Below are 12,588 nucleotides of genomic sequence, written 5' to 3'. Positions count from 1 at the left end.
GTTGATATGCCATGCTACTGATAAGAGGAAGGCAGATCGGGTCTCCAATTCTCTAGTCTAAGTTTGCTGTCATATCTCATATTTGATCAAAGATCAAATAGCATACTTATTCACTTCCCGTCTTCCTCTTATTATGGGACATTTATACATGTGTACTATTTAACGTGAATATAAATTAAAGTATTATCCAGAAATGCCTCTGATTCAATAATTGGAAAGAAGGATATAAGGAGTAAAAAAGAATCGTTCTTACGTGGTTGTGGTTTGCAAAACTGTCCATCAGACGGTATTCCATTGATGCATCGGCATGTGCCTTGAATGATGTCATCACAAGGGGTGTATGCAACACAACTGTCGTACGACCAGGCAAACTGTTCTTCACACTTGCACTGGAATCCAGGGCCATTCGGGTAGCAAACTGAGGACGCAAGAATGAGGGAGTCAGCTGTAAGCAGTGTGTTCAATTTATTCATATCAGCAAAGTTATGTTTTTCCTTAGGTAATGAAAAGAACAATTTTTTCAGATGTTTGTAACCCATCAGAATTGTTGGTAAATGCAGTAAGAAGATCTGGTTTCACCCCGATCGGCAGCATAGCTTAAAATATCCGTTAGATAACTTGAAAGATATGGTGAATAATCAATCTCCGAGCGATTCCTTTTACCTGTTGTTAAGTTCACTCCAATTATTTCAATCGCATTACTGAGTGGATATGGGAATGGTGTTGTTGCAAGAAGATTCTTCAGATCATTTATCACTTCGATATCTGACACGGTCACCTCAATATCAATGTCATAGTCCAATTCAATTTTGGTAGCTGTATGATAGGCAAGACGAAAAAGTCATACACGCAGAAAGTCGATCATACTTGAAAACAAAAGGCAAAAAGTGACTGTCCGTTATGTCATGAGGAAATCAAAACAGCAGAGGTCACAAAGGCTAGTTGTTGATATGCCATGCTACTGATAAGAGGAAGGCAGATCGGGTCTCAAATTCTCTAGTCTAAGTTTGCTGTCATATCTCATATTTGATCAAGGATAAAATAGCATACTTATTCACTTCCCGTCTTCCTCTTATTATGGGACATTTATACATGTGTACTTTTTAACGTAAATATAAATTAAAGTATTATCCAGAAATGCCTCTGATTCAATAATTGGAAAGAAGGATATAAGGAGTAAAAATGAATCGTTCTTACGTGGTTGTGGTTCGCAAAACTGTCCATCAGACGGTATTCCATTGATGCATCTGCATGTGCCTTGAATGATGTCATCACAAGGGGTGTATGCAACACAACTGTCGTACGACCAGGCAAACTGTTCTTCACACTTGCACTGGAATCCAGGGCCATTCGGGTAGCAAACTGAGGACGCAAGAATGAGCGAGTCAGCTGTAAGCTGTGTGTTCAATTTATTCATATCAGCAAAGTTATGTTTTTCCTTAGGTAATGAAAAGAACAATTTTTTCAAATGTTTGTCACCCATCAGAATTGTTGGTAAATGCAGTAAGAAGATCCTGTTTCACCCCGAACGGCAGCATAGCTTAAAATATCCGTTAGATAACTTGAAAGATATGGTGAATAATCAATCTCCGAGCGATTCCTTTTACCTGTTGTTAAGTTCACTCCAATTATTTCAATGGCATTACTGAGTGGATATGGGAATGGTGTTGTTGCAAGAAGGTTCTTCAGATCATTTATAACTGCGATATCTGACACGGTCACCTCAATATCAATGTCATAGTCCAATTCAATTTTGGTAGCTGTATGATAGGCAAGACGAAAAAGTCATACACGCAGAAAGTCGATCATACTTGAAAACAAAAGGCAAAAAGTAACTGTCCGTTATGTCATGAGGAAATCAAACCAGCAGAGGTCACAAAGACTAGTTGTTGATATGCCATGCTACTAATAAGAGGAAGGCAGATCTGGTATCCAAATCTCTAGTCTAAGTTTGCTGTCACATCTCATATTTGATCAAGGATCAAATAGCATACTTATTCACTTCCCGTCTTCCTCTTATTATGGGACATTTATACATGTGTAATTTTTAACGTAAATATAAATTATAGTATCATCCAGAAATGCCTCTGATTCAATACTTGGAAAGAAGGATATAAGGAGTAAAAAAGAATCGTTCTTACGTGGTTGTGGTTCGCAAAACTGTCCATCAGACGGTATTCCATTGATGCATCTGCATGTGCCTTGAATGATGTCATCACAAGGGGTGTATGCAACACAACTGTCGTACGACCAGGCAAACTGTTCTTCACACTTGCACTGGAATCCAGGGCCATTCGGGTAGCAAACTGAGGACGCAAGAATGAGGGAGTCAGCTGTAAGCAGTGTGTTAAATTTATTCATATCAGCAAAGTTATGTTTTTCCTTAGGTAATGAAAAGAACAATTTTTTCAAATATTTGTAACCCATCAGAATTGTTGGTAAATGCAGTGAGAAGATCTGGTTTCACCCCGATCGGCAGCATAGCTTATAATATCCGTTAGATAACTTGAAAGATATGGTGAATAATCAATCTCCGAGCGATTCCTTTTACCTGTTGTTAAGTTCACTCCAATTATTTCAATGGCATTACTGAGTGGATATGGGAATGGTGTTGTTGCAAGAAGGTTCTTCAGATCATTTATCACTGCGATATCTGACACGGTCACCTCAATATCAATGTCATAGTCCACTTCAATTTCAATAGCTGTAAGAAAAAAGAAAATTACTGAGTGATAAATTCAACCCTTTTTAATTGAATCGTCAATATCAGACTATATATATATATATACTGTACACCCACAGACACACGCATATTTTGATCCCCAGTACCGGCTCTTTCACGTACGTTTCTTTTACCCAAGTCCGAAATAAAAAACAAGAAAATTCCAGAACCCATGCACCAAGCAAATAGAGGATGTATCTTGTTAAAATCTACCATCCCATTTCCATCCATTACGTAACTCCTCTCCCTTTGTCTCTCTACCCACACTTCCCCCGCAGAATTCTCATCCAGTCTGCCTCTAGGGTTCTCGTTCATTGGAGTCATTGCTGTTTTACTGTATATTGTGTATATTATATATATTTATGTTGATTTTATTGTCTGTGTTATTAAAATGTATAAAGGCATGGTTTTTATTGCTCCATAATCCTTTGATACATATATCTATTTCTCCATCATCTATTGTGATAGTGGCTGAAATTTCAAAATCCCATTCCTTTGAGAGAGGGAGTACACTAATGTCTTTCTGTGTGTAATGTACAGTACTGTATGTTTGTACATGAAAATTAATTATATAGGATCCACAGATGGTTTCCCATAATTTGTGGTTTCAGCCTCGTATCACCCATGGATAAAGGGGGTCTTCCATCAATTATGCTTATACAGTAAGGTGTTATTAAGGTTACTTTTGAATTACTGTGTTTGGTGTTCATGTGGGTTATTACAGTATATGACATTTTTATATGTTACTGCCGAAAAGAACTGACTGTAACTGCTCTGCGATGCCGCCAAAGCCCTGATAACTGTTCTTTTTCTGCAGTGTCCTGTCCATCGGACTCGACCGTGATGGTGAAGGGAGTGACACTGCCTGAGGATGGCTTGGCTGTCATCCCGGTAAATGGGACTGTGTGTTTCCGTCTGTCTAATTTAACCCAGACTCGAACCCCTTCCTCCCCACCTCTTCACTGTAAGGCTTATGTTAACTTCTCTGTCCTTGTTGATGTCCTGCTAGTGGCACTGCGTTTATCTGTGGTCGCAAAGACACCCTTAAGGGTTACACTGTTTTGTCTCTTTCAAAAGCGAAGGCTGACTGGTATTGTTATGTAGCTTATCTTGTTCCTCCTATTCACGTAGAGCCCAGGGCGCAGATGTCGTTAGCCGTGCGTGCATATACACGCAGCAGACGGTCTCTTAGTCGGACTGAGCAATGGTTTGGGGTGTTTATTCCATCCCTTGGGGTGGCAGACCTTCAAACAGAGGTGGCTGCCCTGCAGACTGCAGATGAACAGGTGGCCAATCAAACGCTTGACACCGTGAAGGCCGTTTCTTGTGATTTGTAGGCGGTTAGGCAGGTAGCTCTGCAAAACCGCATGGCACTGGATCTCCTGTTGGCTTAGAAGGGTGGAGTTTGTGCTATTGTGGGGAGAGAATGTTGCACGTACATCCCTGATTCCACTCAGGCTGTGCAAGATCTAGAGGACATGTTGCATAGGCAGATGTCTGAGATACAGAAAGAGCACGGCCTGTTTGAGTACAGCTGGGACTACTGGTTCTCCTCACTGATTCCGGGTTGATCTGGGGTGTTCAGACCCTTAGGTTTTAGTGTAGCGTTCTTGCTTGTAGTGTTGCTGCTAATTTTTTTGCTGTTTAGGTGTTGTTCTAGTATTCTGTCTTCCCAGGCAAATTCTGTTATGCTCCTACGGGCTCCCCCTCTTCCCTATGCGGTTGATCCTCTTCTTCTCGCCTGGCTCTATGACCCTCAGCCCCAGGTTGTCATCAATGTGACCAGCAATGCCAACACCGCTGGTGACTCCTGTTCCATCCAGCCGCCACCAGCCCACTTCGACCCACTGCGCAGTGGTCCAGCATTTTACTACACTGCGGACTCTGATTGTTTGTGAACTGTTTGGATCTCGCATGTTCAAAATGGGGGAATGTGGAAGTAAAATTGGACATTGGTAGGCCCGGGAGGTTGGCATATTGGGTCTGTTATGTCTTAGGCCTTAGGCAAGAAGAGATTTTTTTGAATACTGTGTGACCTCGCTTCGTGATAGCTTCCTGCAGTAAGTTCCGCAGACTCCGAGGAAAGCTCGGGCCTTGGAGAGACAGACAGCAGAACAAAGGGGGGGGGGGAGAAACCACTTGCAGGAAGAGATTCGAAGCTGCCCCAACTGGTGCACAGCGAGTTATAGCTTTATAAAATAGTTGTGACAGACAATACATAGCAAGCTAAGCGGTAGTGCAAATGTACAAGTAATTATGTTAATCATATTAATCATACTGTATGTTAACCATGCATTGGCAGTGATTCAATGACAATATTCCAATACGTTAATCATTAATCAAAGGACAGCCAAGTATTTACAGTGATTCAATGTCATGTAATCAATATCTATATTCATATCTCAAATAGGAGCCTAGCAGTCGAGACATGTTCTGGTAAACTGAGCAAAATGGGTGGATTTTACCTTGCTACCAAGGTGAACCAATAGAATTTGAGAATTGTGTTTGTTATACGTTTGAGCTTGGTTCATTGGTGTTTTGTGACCAATCAGGAATTAGACACCCTTACTGGGAAGTGAGAGTTATGGTTTATCAACTGGTTGCTCGGTGAGCTCAGGACGATTTGGTACCGAATGCCAGAGTGTGACAGGAGCGCTTTGCTGAGTTGCTAGAATAAAAGAGATTTCCTTTACCTCATCAAACTGAGAGGTCCAACTTTTATTCTAAGTGTTATATTTTAAATTTTTCTACCACAGAAGCTGGTAGAATAAAATGCACCAAAGAATAATTAAGCAAGAAAAAAGTTTTATATAACAAATATTAGCTGTTGAAATGTTTTTGCATACTTATGGGTCTAATGATGTCATCACGGACTCTCATTCATACACATGTGTACACATGTCCTTACCTTGTCTGAATTCTTCTGTTGGAATGCTGACATCCAAGTTTGTTGCCTAAAATGTATACATTTGGTTAATGCTTGAAAACACAAGATCCTTTCTTAGAGATAATGTAATATTAAAAGTGTGTGTGTGGGGCGAGGGGGGGTGTCAGATATACATTACATTGTGGGGTCAGTGGTGGATATTTTCACTTTGTGGGTTATGATTCTTCTGGTAGCAAATTTCACGTACAGTTAATCGTGCTACAACACATGATATCACTGCAAATCTCTTTTAACGCAATTCAAATATTCAATGGAATACAGAATAGCATTTCCTTCAGATTGTTTCAGAAGCATTATTAATAGTTTTGACTTAGTTTTTTTTAAGTTGGTTTTTTGGTTGGTTGTGGTTTTTTATTTAAGTTTTTTTTTTTATTTCAGTTTATGGAAATGTTTCCAATTAGTTTTAGTTTTTGTTGACCGTAATAACCCTGCTCAGAGCCGAGGAAAATAATCGAATCGTTTGCTCTGGAGGTCACCCACGTAGCCAATTAATACAGTATTAAATGTCACTATCGTCAGCAAGTTCCCTATGAAACAGTGACATATTACAGCATCTGTATAGTACCAGAAAACAAAAAGAAAGGATGATAACCTTTGAGTATCTAAGAATTAAAGCCTGACCAATAAAATAATGATCCTTGATTCTTCACTATTATGCTTGTGGTTGAAACTTGACTGTAGACAGAACACAGCTCACAGTTTGTCACAGCCCTCAGTTCCAGTTGGCAGAGTCAGTTTTCAAATAGCACTGCAGGGCAGTGGCTGTTCTCCGCCTCGATCTCACTGTGGCAGTGCAACACTTACACATATGCTTATTTCTTATTTAAAGTAAAATTATGATTTTTTTTTAATGATGACTAAAGGAAAAAAGCAGTATATAATCAGAATATTATCATATTCTTCTGATGAACTAATTCTCAAATGAATGTTTTAGTGTAAGAGAATTCTTTTGTGGAAAGATCACTTACCGAAGAAAGATAATCTGGGCTTTCCATGAATGCCTCAGTTCGCAAAATGTTGCATATTACCACCAAGATGATGATTAATGACAGCTTTTGTTTTGCCATCTCTAGATCAAAATAGAAACAAAATGTTTTACATTTTTTTTCACAAAATTAGTCATTTTGAAATTATATCTTTACCATTTAAAATCCAATAAAAACTCACGAAACATCCATCACCATAACCACTTAATACCAATCGGGGTCGTGGAGCCTATCCCAGGAACAACTAGCGCAGGCAGGAACCAACAAACCACAGGGCGCAGATATTCACGGGGCCAACTCAGAGTGGCCAATCAATCTACCACGCACACTTTGGACTGTGGGAGGAAACCGGAGCCCCGGCAGAAACCCATGCAAACTCCACAAAGTCCTACGCCCAACCAGGACCTTTTTGCTGTGAGGCAGCAGTGCCAAGCACTGTGCCACTGCACCGCCCAACTCATAGAAAAGTTTTCTTCAATACTGCTTTCTCATTATGTTTGACATTTTTATTAGTATTTTTGTCCTCTTAATATGTGTCCACTAAGGAAGATAAGTGTTGATCTGAATTAATATTTGCTCAAACCTCTTCGCTCTAATCATGCAATGAATGATAAGGTCACTCCACGTCAACCCTGATCAATGTTTATTAAGGTATTTGTCTTGACATCTGCTTCCTGAATATTTCTTACATAGCTGTCATTTCTGTGTTCACTGAACAACAGGAAGCAGATGATAGAGTAGATTAGGAACTGGACTTCCAGCTAAATAAATGTGTCATAACAGGCCATCTGCATGCTTAGGCTTGTGCCTATTAGTAAGGTATGTTACATCAGTACATCAGGAAATCTTCTGACGAAAATTCTAAATAAATGTAAAATGTAGCTGTCGGATATTTAATGAGACAGATGGATTTTGAGAAAGTTTGAGCTTGAGTTCAATTGTCTTGCAGACCTTAATACCTCGTCAATCATCAACCACTGGTTGTTGTCTACAATTACTCAATGACCCCCTCAAAATCAGTTTTGATCTTTCATTTTCATTACTCAATCATTTGAGATTTTAACAATAACAGCTTTGCTGTCTTCTAGTTTTGTAAATTTTATAAATTTATGAATTTCATACTGAAAATGTCAGACTTTTTGTTCATAACTTTTACTGAAACATCTTCCAATTACTACTATTCCATTACTGGTATAACTATTTTATTATTAATGTGTGGTCAAAAAATATAGCAAAAACAGGTTACTGGGTAAATCTTTACATTAACTGCACCTTCATAATGCCTTTATAATGCATTCATAGAACATTCATAAGCAGCATGTATGTGCACCATAACACCCTATCATTCCTTAACAGCTTAGATATATATTGAATAAAAAATTATATGATAATAACAAACCTTATAATTGTATAATCAAATAATGTTTATTATGTACATTTAAGCTGTTAAGTATGTTTGGATGTTAAGGTATACTTACATGGTCCTTATGAATGTTCTGTGAATGCATTATGAAGGTGAGGTTAATGTAAAATGTTACTGATTATTGTATTAAAAATTACCTGACTGTTCCCTGTGTCTTGAGATCTGAAGGAAAAGGTAAATATTCTTAGAGGAAACACAGAATGCTTTCATTTATTTACTACATCAGTAACATAAACTAGAACATGTGCAGCATTAAATGTTTCTTCTTTTGACTGGAAAATGAGAAAGTTGGCCTCACGTGACATGGCATGCTGATGAAGACTAATAATGTTCAGAAGCTTTTCTTACCTTTCCTGTGCACCGTACTGCACTGTAATCTCACTTATGACACCTGTTGCAGGCAGTGAAGAGCACGGAAAGGAGACATGTGACATAACAGAGAAATGTGAATGACGCAGAAAAAAAAAATCTAAACTTCCTGAAACTAAGTATATGCCAAGAAACCATCCAAACTGGTTTTGTCATGAAGAGTTCCTGTCTGACCTCGGCCCCTTCTCCCTCCTCCTCTTCTTGTGGTCAGCGGGTGTTGCTGGCCATTTTGCCTTTTCCCCCCTCCATAATACAATCCTTCTACCCTTGTGTGTTTCCCTGTTCCCCAGAATGTGGTTGACAGTCTGTGGACCTGTGGGTTTGAGGCTGACTTTCCCTCACGTTTATTGTGTTTTTTTGTTTGTGTTTCCATTGTGCCTTAGTGATTATACATTACTTGTCTTTGTTCTTAAAATTTTACAGAATTGATTTTAAAGTTATTTTACTTGCCTACAAAGCACTTAATGGGTTTGCACCATCACACATTTAGCTTTTATACACCTGAGAGAACTTTGCGTTCCCAAAGTGACAGACTCCTATGCATACAAAGAGTAAAACAGAATTCAGCTACTACGCCCCAAAATTATGGAACACACTACAACAAAAATATCAGACAAACTGAGTTGATTACTGCCTTCATAAGGTTATTAAAAACACATCTTTTTACTTCAGCTCCTTAATACTGTAGCGTCAGTGGGGTGCCTGTCCCAGCATACCTCGTGTGCAATTGTAAATAGCCCTTGTTGTACTGTACTGTTGTTGTGGTTAATGGGTGCATTTCCTTATTGTCATGCGTGCCAGCCCATCGCAGGGCACACTCACACACAATTCACTTTCACATTAAGCAAGTCCAATCAGCCTCAGCATGTTTTTGGACTGTGGGGGGAAACCGGAGTACCCGGAGAAAACCTCACGACGAAATGGGGAGAACATGCAAACTCCACACAAATTAATTGTTCTAATGATATTTATATTAACAGATCCTAGAGAGGGACCTTTCATACTTGCAGGGACAGATTCTCTCCCAGCTGATATGCACAGGCTCCCAGCATGCGGGGGTCAGCTGCCTTTTCCTCATGCCAACATTATTCTAATGCTGATCTAATCTGACCATCATAGATGAGAAGGCCTGTTCGGGAAGGAACATTAATATTCTGTAGGATGCATGGTGGATGGTTGATTGTGATTGTTTTTCAACTCTCCACCTGGGCTGAAAGCCTCTGTGTCATACTTGTTAAAAACTGGTTTAACTTGTCTGCATTCTGATTTCCAGTTAGGGGGAAGAAGGATGCTGAGTACTTGTCACATTGGCTGAACGATCGAAAATGGCCCAATTTTTCACCATGGGGAATCACTCACTCCATATTCCCCTGTTATCTTGTCATGCACGTTACAAACAGGTAAATTTACAGACATTATGCAAGTCACTTGAGATGGCCATGAGGCACAGGGATCGTGAATGTGAAGTTATTAAACAGCTGAGTACATGATGTCACATGTTGCCTTTGTTGATGGAGGAATGTAACCAGCGGCAGCTTTTGGAGAATTCTTACGACAGGTTGAACGGCTTGAGACGCATAGTTAACGGTTCAATATCTCGGCAGCAGATTTGTTCCATCCCAGTAACATGCTTTGTGTTAAACCATCGGGAGATAATAAAAATGGCTATCCCACCTGATTTCAGTTTTGCATTGTTTATTCGGTTTGGCATGCACAAACTTCTAGAATTGCTAGAAAACCAGCGGTCTGGTCAGCTGTCATGACAAAAATAAAACATTGACTCACAATTGAACTAAGGAAATGATCCTGGATTAAGGAGAACACAAACCATTCACCAGTCTGCATTAATTAAGGTGGCAACACTGGAGAGAGTGGACAGTTTTGACACTTGAACCTGTTAAGATGATAACTCAATAAGTTTTATCAAATCTTTTTCAAACTTTGCAAAGGAATCCTATGGGTGCCAAACTGCGATTGATTAATTTTTGAGACAGATCACCTCAAAATCCAATTCAATTTATTTTATATAGCACCTTTCACCCAGGAGTCGCCCCAGGGTACGTTACGTGGGTGTGTTGTGATACATCCCTGCATCATTTATGCAGAATAATTCAAAAACAGTATAAAGGGAGAAAAGGAAATGGAATAAAGAAGGCCAGATGAGAACAGAGGAGAGACATAAAAAAATACCCCAAGCCTCACACGTTTCTCTTTTGCATAGACTGTGCATACACCAACCAACCATAACATTAAAACCACCTGCTGAATATCGTGTAGGTCCCCCTTGTGCTACCCAAGTCCTCTATAGGCGTCCTGTGTTGTCTGGCACCAAGAGATTTGCAGCAGATCCTTTAAGTCCTTTAAGTTGTGAGGTGGGGCCTCCATGGGACGGACTTAGTTGTCCAGCACATCCCACAGATTCTCAGATTGAGATCTGGGGAATGTGGAAACCAAGTCAACACTATCATCTGTTTTTTCATGTTCCTCAAACCATTCCTGCTACTGCAATGGGGGAGTACTGTTGCCATGAAGGGGTGGTCTGCAATAATGTTTATGTAGGTGGTACATGTCAAAGTAACATCTACACGAATGCCAGGACCTGTATACTGTATGTTTCTCAGCAGAACATTGCCTGGGGCATCACACTGCCTCTGGTGGTTTGCATTCTTCTCATAGTGCATCATGGTGCAAATATTTATTTACTTGGCCAGCTGCAACAAGTATTAAACTTGTATGCTTATTGTGCAATGAATGCATTGAATGCAAGAATGAACTGGTCTCCCGACTCACCTGCTGAATTAAATTCTCAAGATGACGGATCCAACCACAAAACTTTTTTTCAGGTGCTGCTAGTTGCTGCAATATATTATATTTAATGTAGTTATTCATATGTGAAAACTGCTGTACTTTTATACAGGTCTCAGTTAGTGATGGTCCATTCATTATCAATGCTCCGAAAGCATGGGTAGAGTACAGATGATGTCGTTTTCTGAAACCCCTTATCGAAGCGCATATCGTTTCAAGGAGAATCACATGACCGATACAACTGAGGTGGCAGTCTGACACGAAACTTCATGTGCCCTTGCGTGTCAGAGGTATGTTGAGAGTTTCACTAGTTATTGGATTTCAATGTCGAGTAATAGGGCCTACAATACCAGAAAGACGAGAAATCATCTTGTTTGGGAACTATTCGAAATTATAGTATCCAATAAGGTAAATGTTGTTTGCAAATAAGTTTCCAGTTGTTTTGCACTGCATAATTTTTCTGTAGTCACCCACTATTAATTAAGTATGCTCATTTTCACATATATCTTATTTAAATGGTCCTCAAAGTCATTATGGTGGTATGCAGTAAGGGATAGCAACTTGGAGTGCCAACCCCTTCGTTCCACTAGCTCAGTTAATAGATGAAAGGTCGTGGGTTCAAATCTCATGGAGCATACCAAAATTGTAACCTGTCAGATAAAAAGTAAAAAAAATCTAAATGGCATTAAGGCAGATGTTTTTCTTTATTATAAAATTTGGATAACATTGTCTCCTAACCTCCATTTCACTGGCTAGAAACAGAATATGTGCTATCCTGGATGAAGACTTAGAGGTGAAATTTTAGATCCACTGTGGTTAAATCTGAAAACTATTCCACCAGCAAATTCTTGAAGTATTTTTTCAACTGAACAGGCCATAAAGCAGTACTGGAATGGGTACTCAAGTTTATGAAGGTACTTCAGTAGCAAAGAAGGTCATAAAGAAAACACAGAATGATCTGATGAACACATTGCCGTGTTAAACAGGAAAGCAAACTGCAGAGTGACATGTAAAATTAAAATTCCCAGGACTTGCTGCTGAGCAATAGTGCTTTTTGTGCAGAGACAATCCTTTAAAGAGGACATTGTGGCATTAAACAATTGAGGTGCAAAAAACAATCAAGTCAGTTACACAGATTAGAGTGATTACAGATTGAATATTGAAAGTAGGTGGCAGACTCAGTAAGTTATTTTTACCTATTCAAGCAAAGCACCTTTTGGTGCCTTGCACTGGTGCAAAGTCTGTTTTTTTGTGCTGTTAAAATAGTAAAATGGATTAGGACACACTCATAATTGTTAGTGGCATTTACACTTTGCGTTAGATCAACAAAATTGAG

General features: G+C 39.4%; 1 protein-coding gene and 1 long non-coding RNA gene across 2 annotated transcripts in view; both read right to left on the bottom strand.

Moving 5' to 3' along the window:
• LOC125725385 (adhesion G protein-coupled receptor F5-like) overlaps positions 1-12,588 on the bottom strand; it is a 51,928-nt gene that overhangs the window by 15,172 nt on the left and 24,168 nt on the right. The window lies entirely within an intron of this gene.
• Positions 2,593-8,476, bottom strand: LOC125725393 (uncharacterized). Its single transcript, XR_007387464.1, has 5 exons — positions 8,427-8,476; positions 8,216-8,240; positions 6,638-6,738; positions 5,631-5,676; positions 2,593-2,704 (listed from the first exon to the last, which is right to left on the bottom strand). It is a non-coding gene; the product is annotated as an uncharacterized LOC125725393 (long non-coding RNA).

This window comes from Brienomyrus brachyistius, unplaced genomic scaffold, assembly GCF_023856365.1.
Source record: "Brienomyrus brachyistius isolate T26 unplaced genomic scaffold, BBRACH_0.4 scaffold66, whole genome shotgun sequence".
Taxonomy (NCBI): Eukaryota; Metazoa; Chordata; class Actinopteri; order Osteoglossiformes; family Mormyridae; genus Brienomyrus; species Brienomyrus brachyistius.
Note: the sequence above shows the minus strand (reverse complement) of the source record. Positions and strands in the feature narration are given on the sequence as shown.